This window comes from Symsagittifera roscoffensis, chromosome 3 (assembly GCF_963678635.1).
Source record: "Symsagittifera roscoffensis chromosome 3, txSymRosc1.1, whole genome shotgun sequence".
Lineage (NCBI taxonomy): Eukaryota > Metazoa > Xenacoelomorpha > Acoela > Convolutidae > Symsagittifera > Symsagittifera roscoffensis.
Window position 1 is genome coordinate 16,449,954 of NC_087064.1, and position 15,672 is coordinate 16,465,625.

At 37.8% G+C, this 15,672-nt stretch overlaps 2 protein-coding genes across 2 annotated transcripts in view; both read left to right on the top strand.

The window, feature by feature from the left end:
- LOC134842330 (uncharacterized) overlaps positions 1–15,672 on the top strand; it is a 405,874-nt gene that overhangs the window by 60,141 nt on the left and 330,061 nt on the right. The window lies entirely within an intron of this gene.
- The window catches only part of LOC134842739 (atrial natriuretic peptide receptor 1-like), a 42,793-nt gene continuing 38,547 nt past the window's right edge, over positions 11,427–15,672 (top strand). Inside the window, exon 1 of the mRNA XM_063859216.1 lies at positions 11,427–11,961. The gene's annotated coding sequence lies outside the window, so the exon portion shown is untranslated. The remainder of the gene's footprint in view (positions 11,962–15,672) is intronic.

Sequence of the window (15,672 nt, forward strand, 5' to 3'; positions counted from 1 at the left end):
GGAAGGCTCGCTGCTAAAAATTCGAATTCTACAGAGATTGCATTTTTCACATTCTGGTCGAATGTCACAGTCGAAGAACACGGAAGCCTATCAATCTTTCCAGCTAGATATAGGACCGGGAGCCTATAAGAGAGCATTCCTGACGCACAGAAACGCAGTCACCACGGCGGTGAAGCGAGTAGCTGGAGCGCCTTGTGTAACTGAAGATGAGAAGAAAGAGGTCTTAAGAGCTGACCTAGAACGAAATGTGAGCTTGTGTCTTCACAACAGCTTTTGCAGGAACTGGGAGCAAAAAGTGAATGTGGACCTGCTACCTTGTTGCAAACCGAGGCTGTTGGAACAGGAGAGTTGGGGCACGGCCCGCAACTCCATGGACATGTTGCGAAGCTGAAGATCAGGATGGAGAAGCAATGGAATGAAGATGACGGAACGAAGAGGACAAGTGAGGACGTGAACAAAAAAGGAAGAGAAGGAGAAAAAACTAGATTATCTTTGTGTATTAAAACTTGAACTAATCATCCAAGTTTTGATTATTGAACTTGTTAAACTTTTTGTTTTGATCAAGTTTGATCAAACCAGACTTTGAAAATTGTTGCAATTGTTAAAATTGTTGAAAGAAAATTTTAGTTATGCTACTTATGTATATATATAGAACATAGGAGAGTATATTTACCTATTTAAACACGACTGAAGTTTTTAACCTGTGTAAGACTTGTGGTCACTGTGTGGTGATTGGGTAAGTTTGGGTAAACTCGCTTGGAAAGGGTGAGTAACTCAATAACTTTCCTAGCCACAGAGTTTCTTAGTTTTAATATTGAAAGGACCGCATAAATAACTGATTATACTTGGTGAGTGACGTTAAGTTAATTTTAAGGGGTGCGTGGCCGTGCCACGTCCCATCTTTTTAATCACAAAGAGCGAAAAGAAATTTTATGGCAAGATGGCGTAAGTAGTCAGAAAAGAAATTTTATCTAGGACACTCCTCATGGTGCAAGTTTTGTGAAAATGTTAGAAGGCAGTGAGATGTAGTACGATGCCATTTGTGACACGTAGTGAGTTGAGGTGGAGTAGATAAATTTCATTTTCTTATGCGATTTGTAAGATCAATTATAGAAAACTGGAGTACCACTTGACGAAAACCCGGTGTTATGCGATCAATGGGGACATTGATGGGGACTGTCCGGGGAGTATGTGCCATTCTGCCGGATTGGCACAGCGCAACCTTCCGGCGACACAGGAAGCGAGGACTAAAAGTCTTAGCAACAAAAGATGCTGCGAAGTAGGGTCTAGATATTCCGAAAATTTGAATTTTTAAAATTTCGATTGACGGGCCAGTATTTCCGAGAAATACAAAAAGACGGCCATTTTGACTGGAAAGGACGAAAAAACACAACAACGACAGAGATAGCAGAAACAGTCGCACGAAAGAAAGATAAAAACAAAGCCTCTTATCGTGGCAATAACACACGATAAGAACCTTAGCAGTGGAAATTTGTGGAAAAGGAAGCTTCAGTTGGGAAGGAATATTCCACGGAACCCTACCGTGCCATAAATTGGGAGAGATAACAGCGTTATCTCGAGAAGAACACGGGAGCGGAGGCTTGGCCCCCCAGAGACTGTTGTATATGAAGGGACTATATAAAACTGACTTTGTAGCTACTTGGATGTCGTAGAGCTTTGAATTAACATCGGTCTAATTTGATATTTTAGAATATGAGTAGCTAGAAAGAGGAAAGGGTCAATCCATCTCCAATGGATTTAAAATAGAACTGTCACACTAAAACATATTAAAATAGGGTATTCGAGCCGTGTTTTTAATAACAATCACGTAGTCTGAGGATCCGAGACTCAGCTATGTGGTTGTGTTTGCATGTAAACGAAAGCTGATCAAAAGTCGTTTGACTGATGGCCTAAAAATAGTAACTTTTTACTTAGCCCTAGACATACCAGAAAATCAACTGGCAAGGTCGAGACAGTGAAAAACGAGTAGGATTAAGGTAACTGACGCCTGCCAGTCGTTAATAGGTACTTTTTCTACGCTCCGTCGCTGTGTAGTATTTGGGCGAATGTTACACACTTTTGATTTTAGTTCACAGAAAAAAGTAGATTTAAGGTTGATAGGCAGGTTTTCAGCTTTCTGGTGTCAAAAAAAATGGTGCCCTGATTACGTTCCGCAGCTTATTTGCAAATATCAGAATTTCATTGCCTCGGACCTGCACCGCCAACATAGGTGGTGAGTCTTTATTATCAAAACTGCCATGATGTTGTTGTTGTTGTTGTTGTTGTTGTTGTTGTTGTTGGGGATTCACAGCACTGCTGTTGGGATTCTTGGTCCCGGCGTCTTCTCTAAAACAATGTCCACTTGTTTCTGCACGTGATACAATCACAGAATAATTGCCACGTGCACGTTGTCATTTCTGAAAATCTCTCGTTTACAAATTTCCACATCGTGTTTAAAATTCTCGTCTTGAGGCCGATTCGTTTATCAAAATGAATATATGGTTCTAATCGATTTACAATCCTACTGGTTCTGAAAACAAATTCGTTTCTCGCTTTTTCCGTTCTCACTTTTCGCATCTCAAAAATTTCTGTATTTCTAGCCCGTAGGTCCTTGTCAGAGCTCTTAGTGTCTTTTCATTGGATGAGTCTGTCGAAGGTCCTTGAAAAGTCTTATCAGTCCAAGATTCTGGGTATTGGGTGTCAACCCAATGATTTGTATTTACCTTCATGGCCTCATCGAACCTATTTCAAGTTGAAGTGCTTCTAAAAATTCGATGAACTGCGCCTTCTATTATGTTTTTCTTATAATAGTTGAATAAAATTTACTACACTAAGCTGTCTTCACAACAATTTATTCAAGTACCCTATTATGAAGTTCAAGCCACCCGATTTCCCGGCCAACCCCACGCCCAAACAATGGCGATGATCGAAGAGGTAACGCGTGGACGGTTTGTTGGTAAATGTTATCACGGAAGACGATCACAAATTGACCTTCTTGAGAAGCGTGGCAGGCTTCGAGCTATTCACTCTTCTGGAGAGCGCCACCTCTTATGCTGGTGCTATGGTTGTACTGGATCAACACTTGAAACGACCAACTCGGGTACTGTACGCTCGACACCAGCTTTTAACTTGTGCCCAGAAACCAGGTGAACCAATGAACGACTTCACCATGAGGCTCAAGTTGCTGGTACAAGCTTGTGAGTGTACAGACGTCAACGTGGCGCAACATCATGAGGTCCTCCTACGAGACGCTTTGGTTGCGGGAGTTTCATTTGATGGCTTTCTTAGAATTTGATGACAGCAAAGCGTCACTGACGGAGTCTTGCTAATGCCATAGATTTATCGACAAGCTACTCACGTCAGTTCCATGGTGACAAGCTTAGAGACACTAAACCCAGCGTTGCAGCTGTCTGTGACCATTGCGATGAATACTTACTTGCAGTAGGTAGGTTCAAGTCGGGTTCTCAAGACGACAAGACGTCAGGCAATCGGAATTTCTCAAGGGTTAAATGTAACTTCTGTGCATCAGGACCGCATAATCGGAAGAATTGTCCGGCTAGGAACAACACCTACCATAAATGCCGGAAAACTGCCCACTGGCAAAAAGTATGTAGGTCCGAAACTGTTTCTACAGAAAACAGTAACAAAAATCAAGTGGCAACAGTTTTATGTGCTATCTCTAAGCCGAGCTGTTCATACTACGCTGAAGTATTAATCGGGAGCACTTATCGATCCAGGCTCAACTCACCCATAACTCATCAAGCACTCTTCTGGCAGACGGTCACCCTACGAAACTTCTAGGAACTGCAGATGCCACCATCGTACTTCAATGCGAGCAATACATGGTTTTGTTCAAGCTCATGCAATCACTTGTATCTCAAGGTCATCATTGAGAACGATGTTCTCGGCGAACACGAGGTGATTGCATTCCAGCCTGGAGGTAATAGAAGTAAACTGACATTCTCCGTAATGTCAGTAGCCTGTGTTGACAAAAATTTGCAGAAGTACCTGTCATCATTACAAAGGATTCGCGAGGAAAGAAATCGATTACCACTAAATCGAGATGGGTGTCGGCACAGAACAAACGTTTCATGCAGGTGAAATTGGAGCGGCTGATCAAGGCTGGAATTGTAGAGAAGTCAAACTCACCCTGGAGAGCACCGGCTTTTGTTCATAAGGGTAACAGCAAAAAGCGAAAAGTTATTGATTATTCAGAGACTGCCAATATGTACACCGAAATTGATGCCTACCCACTCCTGGACATGAAAGTCCTAGGTAACTTTTTTCTATAATTGATTTAAAGTCCGCCTGCCATCAGATTTTTTACGAGAAGAGGATCGACCTTTCACAGCGTTTGAAGTGGGAGGCAGACTGTATCAACTCACTCGCCTACCGTTTGGAGTGACTAACGCGGTTCCCGCATTTCAGAGAATAGTTGACTCGATTGTAGATGACTACGGGCCCAAGCGTACTATACAATTTTTGGACGATGTTGTTATTAGCGGTCTCACTTAATCCGATCATGACCAGAACCTTTCTGCATTTTTGTCAGCTGTCAAGGAGAAGAATCTGTTAATCAACGAGACAGGTTCATTGCAAACTGGCACATCCTGGAGTGACTAGAATGTATGAGTACGTACAAAGACACACGTTACTTTTCAGTGTTTTGGACGTCCACGAGGTCACATCCAGCTGCAAGACATGCGTTGAATGTAAGCCACAGTTCTTCAAACTGTAGTAGCGCGGAAAAATTATAAAGGCTATGAAACCATTTGATTGCTTGGGGATTGCTTTAATAGGCCCAAAAGAGCCATCGTCAAGCTCTCGTTATCGCTATGTTTTGACTCTCATCGACGATTTCAGCAGATTTTCATTCGCTGTTATTTTTTTTTAAACTTACTTTACCTAATCGTGTCTGGGATTAGTTCCAGAGTTGTTGTCTGGATGTTAGAACCTGATTTTATTTATTTGAGTGGATTTTATCCAGATATATTGGGTTGAGGCAAGTTTTTTTATGATATATCTGAGATTGATCAATAAAACCCAATGGTGATTGCTTGTTGTAACCCTGTTCTTATCGGCGTTGGCCTGTTTTAAGTATTAGAAACCTAACCATGGGGGCGTACATATGTCTACCAAGAGTGGGTCTATTTTGGTAGTGGTCTTCAAGCGGTAACGCTCCCAAAATCCATGTCATAAGCGAACCGTGAAATGGCACCGACTGTTTGAGGTACAACAGCACAAGAGATGGTGTCGCTGACTTTAAAGCGAGTAGTTATAGAGCCTAATTATTTTAACATCATTTTGGAACGCGGCCACTGGAACGCGGTTCAACTGGATCGTGTCATTCTGTGGTCCGTACTTTGATAGCTCTGTTCATGACATTTTCAGGAAACTGTTCTCTGGCGGGCTTTTGGATACGAGGCTTAACTAACCGGCTTGAGAGAGCCAACGCAAGCGTAGAAAATTCAGATTAAAAGCGTAACAAAAGAACAAAAAGTCAACAAGAAAAGAAATGGACTGTATCGTTGGATAAAAAATTGGGTTGAGGCAACTTTTTTTAAAGTTTAAGATGAGTTTACACGAGTTTCATGCACAGACTGATCTTTTCAATCAACACAATCGAACTAATCAGGCAAGTAATTTGAAGGGCGTTGAAAAGGTATTCAAATAGCTTTGAAACTTCAAATAACAACTGGGAGGCTTCACTGGGGAGGCTACCAAGTGGACAGCGACAGAAGATCAATGGAGCTTGACACAATGAGGACTAGGAATTGGGAGGACAACTACTAGATTGTGTCGCAAGGGTCAATCGGGTATCACTAACAACAAACATTTTTTAAACTGCAAAATTTATGAAAATGACTAGTATCGGCTCCATCACAATTTTTGACCTGAGCAAAAGTTTTTACTCGAGGAAGACTTGGAATCAATTATGTAGTATTTGCCTTAAGTGGTTTTCCGTCTATCGCAATTGGGAACTTTTTACTTAAACGAGCGAGTGGCTACCCTAAAAAGGGTTCTCAGACTAAAAGGGGTGGTAAGGCTTAGTTCTTGACATTTGTAAAAAGGGGTCTTATTGTTTTGATTTAACAATCGACATAGTAGGTTTAGGCAAATTATATCAAGCAGTATCAACGTCGAATGCAAAAACAACGAGGCAAAAAATCTGTTGGAGATCAAAATTAGATAGCTTGAGCAACGGCTCGAAAATGCTGCCAGATAGGATTGGGAGGCAGAAAACTTTTCATTTAAATCTTAAAGATGCCAGTTTTTTACCCACACCACTTGTTGAATGAACTTGTTTATATCAAATCGATAACAGCTGTTAATATCAAAATTAAATCATAGTTTCGAACAGCAGAAATTTCAACTAGTCGGTTCCTAGACTACTCAACATCTCTTTATACACAAATTGTAAATATTAAACCGACAGAATTTTACGACTGGAAACTTTTAAATAACAAGAAGATTATTTCGCTTAATTTTTTTAGTATCAGGGGGCTCCGAAAATTGTGTAAGGGTATTTTGCTTGAGTACAACGATACTGGGTATATTATCCTTGAGGTATTGTACTTGAGACTTGGGAAGTTTAAATAACTGCCCAATGGTTTTGATTTCGAGTCTTGGGAAGTTAAAACAACTGCCCAACGGTTTTCGTCTTAGGACGTTCAAACAACTGCCCAACGCTTTGCTCTTGGCAAGTTCAAGCAATGACCAACGGTTTTGGTCTCGAGTCTTGGGAAAGTCCAACAATTGCCCAAAAATTTTAGTCTTGAGTCTTGGGAAATTCAAACAACTGCCCAAAAGAGTAAGATCTTGGGAAGTTCAAACAAACTTCCAAAGGTTTTGGTCCTTGAGTCTTGGGAAGTTCAAACAACTGCCCAACGGTTATTGTCTTAAGGCGTTCAAACAACTGCCCAACGCTTTGCTCTTGGCAAGTTCAAGCAATGACCAACGGTTTTGGTGTCGAGTCTTGGGAAAATCCAACAATTGCCCAAAAATTTTAGTCTTGAGTCTTGGGAAATTCAAACAACTCCCCAAAAGAGTAAGGTCTTGGGAAGTTCAAACAAACTTCCAAAGGTTTTGGTCCTTGAGTCTTGGGAAGTTCAAACAACTGACCAACATTTATGGTCTTGGGAAGATCAAAAAACTGCACAAAGGTTTTGGTCTTGAGTCTCGGGAATTTTAAACAGCTCTCCAACGGTTTTAGTCTAGAATCTTGGGAATTTCAAAGAACTGCTCAAAGATTTTGTTGATGAGTCTTGGGAAGTTCAGACAACTGACCAACGGTTTTTGTCTTGAGTCTTAAAAGCTCAAACAACTGCCCAGCGGTTTTGATTCTGAGCCGTGCGAGGCTTATACATTTGCCAAACGTTTCAATTCTTTGACTAAAAAACCGTAGAGATTGTTTGATTGAAAAAGATTGTTAAAAAGACATAGTTAATACAAGGGGTGGAAAAATGAAAAGAATGAAGACAATTTCAGTCTCATTAGCTGAAAAAAAAACAGAGTCAGACAACAACAAAACAGTCTGCTGAAATCTATACGAATAAAACCACTCTCACAGATATCTAAATTAAAAAACGAGAACATAGCAGTTATCTTGGTAAAATATCTGACTAAAATATTCGTCTGAAATTAGGCACGCCTAGAGGCAGAACTAAAATGGTTTCTAAAAACTGAAGGTTTAACGGCAAGTTCCCTCTCTCATGCAATAAACAATCTTACTTATGAAACTAAGAAGGAATTTTCACCCAACAATTTTGCGATACCTGGACTAACTGAGTGTCAAAAGGTCAAACAACAAAAAATGTGTAAAATAATATAGTACTGTGAATTTTGTTTTAATTAAGCAGATATTTTAAGTTGTAGTAACGAAAGAAAACTGTTCGAAAGATGCATAGACGACATAATTTGTACAGTAAAAGGGGACCCAAACACGTTACTTAATAGGGTGAACTCGTTGCATAAGAATTTAAAATTAACTAAAGGAAAAGCTAATGAGAAATGGGAACTTGCTTTTTGGGACATGAATTTTGACAAAAATCTACCAATGGAGATCACATGCAAAGGTTATCGAAAATCAAATGCTGTTACTGAAACTCTTTTGAATTGTTTTTAGCTGCGCACCGTTTCAGCAAAAAAGAACACTGTGGAAGAAACAATCCATAGTTCGTTTCAATGTAACAGTAACTGGGACAATCTCGATGAAGCGTTAGAAACCAACTAGGAAAATTGGAAGAAATTTCGTTATATACAATCTTGCTCATCAAAAATTGTAAATAGTACATCGGAAAAAAATCATAAACGAACTATCAAAAACCCCACAGAAAGCAAAAACTGAAAGCAGTTGCAAGAAAATTGACAAACCGATGTTTTTTCTACAAAATCGAGGAAACTTAAGCTTGAAACTGAAAGAAACACTTCAAAGGTCAAGCCCGGTATTAGTCATTTTCACAACCCAGAGAATGAAAACTTGCCTGCAGTCGCTTTTGTCATTTTTGAAGTCTCAGGTGGCTTATGATTTTCACTCTGGTGGTTGTAGTTCCACTTATGTCAAGCAAACGTGCCGACATCTAACAACACGATTAATAGAGCATCAAAAGAATTATTCGACAGGACGGCTTGTCGCAGAATGCTGTGGACAACTTAAGACAATTGTTTGACGATTAATTGACAAAAGCAAGGACGCTGAGAACTTTTTAACATTGGAGGCCCTCCATATAAGTAAACGCATGCTGCAACTGAACACGAGCGACGAATACAGATGCCGAGAGATCACACTAAAATATTCGTCTGAAACTAGGCACGTCTAGAGGCAGAACGAAAATGGTTTCTAAAAACTGAAGATTTAACGGCAAGCTCCCTCTCTCATGCAATGAACAATCTTACTTATGAAACTAAGAAGGAATTTTCACCCAACAATTTTGCGATACCTGGACTAACTGAGTGTCAAAAGGTCAAACAACAAAAAATGTGTAAAATAATATGGTACTGTGAATTTAATTTTAATTAAGCAGATATTTTAAGTTGTAGTAACGAAAGAAAACTGTTCGAAAGATGCATAGACGACATAATTTGTACAGTAAAAGGGGACCCAAACACGTTACTTAATAGGGTGAACTCGTTGCATAAGAACTTAAAATTAACTAAAGGGAAAGCTAATGAGAAATGGGAACTTGCTTTTTGGGACATCAATTTTGACAAAAATCTACCAATGGAGATCACATGCAAAGGTTATCGAAAATCAAATGCTGTTACTGAAACTCTTTTGAATTGTTTTTAGCTGCGCACCGTTTCAGCAAAAAAGAACACTGTGGAAGAAACAATCCATAGTTCGTTTCAATGTAACAGTAACTGGAACAATTTCGATGAAGCGTTAGAAACCAACTAGGAAAATTGGAAGAAGTTTCGTTATATACAATCTTGCTCATCAAAAATTGTAAATAGTACATCGGAAAAAAATCATAAACGAACTATCAAAAACCACACAGAAAGCAAAAACTGAAAGCAGTTGCAAGAAAATTGACAAACCGATGTTTTTTCTACAAAATCGAGGAAACTTAAGCTTGAAACTGAAAGAAACACTTCAAAGGTCAAGCCCGGTATTAGTCATTTTCACAACCCAGAGAATGAAAACTTGCCTGCAGTCGCTTTTGTCATTTTTGAAGTCTCAGGTGGCTTATGATTTTCACTCTGGTGGTTGTAGTTCCACTTATGTCAAGCAAACGTGCCGACATCTAACAACACGATTAATAGAGCATCAAAAGAATGATTCGACAGGACGGCTTGTCGCAGAATGCTGTGGACAACTTAAGACAATTGTTTGACGATTAATTGACAAAAGCAAGGACGCTGAGAACTTTTTAACATTGGAGGCCCTCCATATAAGTAAACGCATGCTGCAACTGAACACGAGCGACGAATACAGATGCCGAGAGATCACACTAAAATATTCGTCTGAAATTAGGCACGCCTAGAGGCAGAACTAAAATGGTTTCTAAAAACTGAAGATTTAACGGCAAGCTCCCTCTCTCATGCAATAAACAATCTTACTTATGAAACTAAGAAGGAATTTTCACCCAACAATTTTGCGATACCTGGACTAACTGAGTGTCAAAAGGTCAAACAACAAAAAATGTGTAAAATAATATGGTACTGTGAATTTTGTTTTAATTAAGCAGATATTTTAAGTTGTAGTAACGAAAGAAAACTGTTCGAAAGATGCATAGACGACATAATTTGTACAGTAAAAGGGGACCCAAACACGTTACTTAATAGGGTGAACTCGTTGCATAAGAACTTAAAATTAACTAAAGGAAAAGCTAATGAGAAATGGGAACTTGCTTTTTGGGACATGAATTTTGACAAAAATCTACCAATGGAGATCACATGCAAAGGTTATCGAAAATCAAATGCTGTTACTGAAACTCTTTTGAATTGTTTTTAGCTGCGCACCGTTTCAGCAAAAAAGAACACTGTGGAAGAAACAATCCATAGTTCGTTTCAATGTAACAGTAACTGGAACAATTTCGATGAAGCGTTAGAAACCAACTAGGAAAATTGGAAGAAATTTCGTTATATACAATCTTGCTCATCAAAAATTGTAAATAGTACATCGGAAAAAAATCATAAACGAACTATCAAAAACCCCACAGAAAGCAAAAACTGAAAGCAGTTGCAAGAAAATTGACAAACCGATGTTTTTTCTACAAAATCGAGGAAACTTAAGCTTGAAACTGAAAGAAACACTTCAAAGGTCAAGCCCGGTATTAGTCATTTTCACAACCCAGAGAATGAAAACTTGCCTGCAGTCGCTTTTGTCATTTTTGAAGTCTCAGGTGGCTTATGATTTTCACTCTGGTGGTTGTAGTTCCACTTATGTCAAGCAAACGTGCCGACATCTAACAACACGATTAATAGAGCATCAAAAGAATGATTCGACAGGACGGCTTGTCGCAGAATGCTGTGGACAACTTAAGACAATTGTTTGACGATTAATTGACAAAAGCAAGGACGTTGAGAACTTTTTAACATTGGAGGCCCTCCATATAAGTAAACGCATGCTGCAACTGAACACGAGCGACGAATACAGATGCCGAGAGATCACACTAAAATATTCGTCTGAAATTAGGCACGTCAACCTGATTCGAATTTTAAATTTTGAACTATATCAAACAAAATGAATGAAAAATATTAATTTAATCCTACAAACAATTTCAAAAAATTGAGGAAATCGGGAAGGTTTCCAAAAAATCATTTTAATAGTTATGTAATATTCTTAGATACTCATAAACTTTAAGATTAAACATTTTGATTGTAAAAACAATTTTGTTTGTAAATACTTTGATTTAAGCTGTATATACTTGATAAATGCTAGTTATAGCGTAAACGTTTGTTTTTTGAATTAAAATTTCAGTGACTTATGACTATTTTAAACAAGAGATAGTGTCCCTGACCCTTGAGCCAATTGTCCCTTCCACGTTGCTGGGAAAATGTTTCGTCGAAAGGTCTGTTTTGAACATTGGCGATTGGCCGCACCAGATAGACGAGGCAAATTCATTTTAGAATCAAATGAAGCTCTTGAATACTTGATGATGGTGTTTTCAGAAGAATGACTTGATGTTTGAATGAATTATTCGTGGACTAGCAGTGGCTCTATTGCGAGTTTTCAAGGAGCTCATTTTCACAGCCCGGGAATTAAATTAACTGATTGTTTGGAACCGTCTGATCTTCTTTCATCGAAACATGGAGTATTGACAGTTTACGTTTGAAGCTCTGGTTATCTAATCGTTTTACTTGATTTCAGTTTATTTTATTTTTGCCGTCATTAAATCCTGCTTCATTCAAATATTACTTTTTACTGAATATCGAACCTTGAAATTGAGTTTTCTTCATTATAATGGTTCCATTATTTCGGATAGAAGAGGTCATGGAGAAAAAACGACATATCGAAAGGTAAGTTTCTTGTAAAATCCTGATAAGAACTTAAGTTGGCTCTTGCTAATCAAAGCAAAGGAAGCTCATCGCCAAAGCGCAATGGTATGGCTACTTATTTCTTGTTACTATACCGAGGCTCCTAGTTTCTGGGTCCGGGCAATATAATGTGTCATGTGAATCGTTCAGAGAAATCTTTTTTTTTCTTTCGATATTTCAGTTGAGTAATATTAGGTGTTTTTGATCCGACCACAGTCGAAAATTAAGGAATTATGAATTTTAAGGTTTGCTCAGTTGGTATGACGCCCGTTCTCACGTGTTCTAGTGGTAACGTGTGTACTATGGTATCCTTATTCTGGGGTTTGAATCCGCACTGACTTTTTCATGCGTATCTTTATCTGGGAAGTTCTGTATAGTCGGGCTAACGTTTGTCTGCTATTTTTTCTGACTGGAAGGATTAAATTTTTTATAATTGAAAAACCTCTGTGACATTCATGAAATGACGTTAGTATATTTTAGCGATTAGCAAGCGTTATCAAACCGGAATATCGACTTTTTTCGGGTTAGCAACTAGTTTAACAGAATCACTTGAATCATTTTACCTTTGGCTCATATGAAATCAAAATTCAGACGTTAATTCGAGCATGTGGCGAAGATTTAACGCACCTGACTATAAAGGCACAGGTCATTGGTTCGAATCAGGTCAGGACCTGTTATTTTGGAAAATCTTTGTCGGACTTCTGTTTGTCTGCATTTTTGTTGGCTTAGTTGCCGCAGCAACAAATCTGTTTAAATTTTGAACATTTTTTTAAACTCAAATTAAAAAAATTTCAGCATATTCCGGTTTTGGGCCATTTTTTTCATGCTGTACATTAAGAATTTTTGAATTTTTTTAAATATATATACCAATTCAAGGAGCGTTCTGTGTATTTGGTGCAGTGTTAATACCCATGCTTGAGACGACAAGTCCCAGAAGTTCGATTCCAGTCGGGACCTGTTTTTTGTGGAAATTGAAACTTTTCGATGATTTTAGACATTCGTTTCTGCTCATTTCTGTCGTATTGAATCCCGAAGAAAGGTTCGGGTTCTTTTCAGCATTTTGAAAGCTCTTTGGAAAGTTTTTAATGGTGCAGGTAGTTTTGCTCAAGTAATTTTTTTGCGCTTTTTTTGCAATCTATATAACTTTTTTAACAAAAAACTATTATTTGAATTTTTTTTTTCAATTTTTGATTTGTCTTTCCATTTGCTGGTAATCATAGTGATTCATTTTCATATCGCAAGTGGTGCGAAGCTGCGCTTTGCCTATGTGTTTAAAAATTACATAACGATAATAATTAGATAAACTTAATACCGAATGTTGTATGTGCTTAGCGCAGTGTTAAAGCACGTGTCTTCAGAACATAAGGTCCGGGGGTTTGAGTCCCGGCCGGATCTTGTCTTTTCGATATAGGAATTTGTTTTCTGAAAACCTGAATCGTCGGACCATTTTTGTCTGATTCATTTTTGCATGCTCAATGTGCACAACATGTTTTTTTGCTAAGCATCAATTTTTCCTAAGTAATTTTAAATATAATTACGCTTGCGATTAGCAATCGTTTTTAAATCGGAATGTAGAGTTTTTTCGGGTTAACAACTAGTTTAACAAAGTCAGTTGAATCATTTACGATGCTGACATGCTCAATTTCATGAAAATTCAAATTTAACTACCGCATGTTAGGGCACTAATTATTACTGCATGCTATATCTAGAACTATTGTATGTTTGATTATTACCCTTGCGAGAGTATTTCAATCAGGTACTAGACTTTTTTCAGGATGATCTCCAATTTCAATATCTCCATTTTCAGCACGTTGCACTCTGAACTGCAGCAGTCGCCCCTCTGTTGAAAACTGTGAAAGACAAATTTTGAGTATGTTGGCTTTTTGAATATACGTCCTATTTGAAGTTCGCTTTTTAGGTTGTTTGCACTTTTTCCAACTTTTTTTATTTCATTTTTTTAAATTTTTTTTTCTCGGTTTCGTAATATTGGCCTATTTCATTTCGGCTCATTGGCCTCATATTGCGTCCTTTAATAAGAAAAAATGTGTACGTATGTGTGTAATGAAGGGGATGAGACTTAAACAACTTTTTATCAGTTTTTTAGTATTTTTTATTTTGTTTTCCCTTTTTCTTCTTGGATTAATAAGTTTGGGCCTATTTTATATCGACTTATTAGCCTTAGACTTTTTCATTTCATGAGAGAAAAAATTGTTTCTATTGAAGGGGATAGGGCCTTAACAACTTTTTTGTAGTTTTCAAGTCTTTTTTTTTAATTTTTTTTTGTTCTTTTTTTATCGGATTGATTAGTCGGCTTTTGTTTAGAGCTTGATATTTTCTTCTGATTCTTTTTTACCTTCTATTGTCTTCGTGTGAGTTTTTGATACTTTTTTATTCGTTTTGATAAACATCGGCTTTTTTCTTTTTGAGTTTTTTTTTCGATTTATTGGCTGTTGTATAGCAAGTGGTGCGAAGCTCGGGCTCGCCTCTGTAGACTTTTGACATTTATTTTTTTCTGATGATTTCACGGTTGTCGACCTAATCTCTTTCGGTTTAGTTTCCAAGTTATTTAGTCTACTATGCACACGCTACATATTTTTGAAGCTAAATACATGTTTTTTTACGAAATTTTGGCGGCGTTTCAGCTTATTGGCTGTCAGGTTCAATTCTGTCGGCCTATTTACCGATTTTTTTCTCTCTAAAAACGTGGTATTTTTGAGATCGATTGAGACTCTGGCACCAATTTTTCATTGCCTAAATTTAACCCCAATCGGCCCTTTTTGAAAAATTTCTAAACACGAAAAAAATGCCTTCTTGTTTTTTCTTTTCCCACTTCCTTTTGCAATTGTTACATCGTTTGAAGTTCTGTTTGCTATTTTTTGTGCATTATGGTTCACTCATCCTATAATTGTTTTATCGCTATCGGTATTAGGCAATCAGTGTTTAGGGTTTCGCAATCGGTGTTCAGGCTTTTTTCCCGTAAATGTCTTTGTACATAATGAATTCATTTTTTTGCTTGGCATGCACACTTAGTCTTGGGTTAACGAATACGCCTAGGACGTCAAAGGTCCTGGGTTCGAATTGTACAGTGCCTGTTTGTTTTCGAACGGAAAGTATTCCATTAAAAAAATTACCGGCTCTTTTTTGCTAATCCTTTGTTGGCTTAACTGCCACGTAGAATTATTTTCTTATGCCGTTCGCAATTTCAATTGTTGTTGCTTTTAGTGTTTTGATTTGCATCTGCTGTTAGTAGTTTTTTTAATCTTGATTTCGTATATTTTCGTTTTTTGTCGCCTAAAAACTTCATTTTGCCTGAATGGTTTTGGCTTATATTTGATCGGATAGTTTCAAGGGAAACATATTTTTATGCTACCCTCTACATCGCACAAAATGCTAATTTTTAATAGAAATTTTATTTTAAATTTTTTCATGTCAACTTTACCCAAGTTTTGTCGGCTCAGTTGCCGCTCGATAAATGTTTTCGGATTTTCATAAAACGTCGTTGATTTTGTTTCGGGACCCGTTTTCAGCAAATAAAACATCATTCCAGACCAAATCCTGAATACTTGTGGTTTCTTTTTTTTTTTGATTTATTGGCTATTCTTTACCTTGTTCTCTGCTAACTTGCAATGCTATTTTTCTGTGGTATCGCATTAACACTTCGCTTCGCCTCTGTGTTATTCATATTGTTTAGAT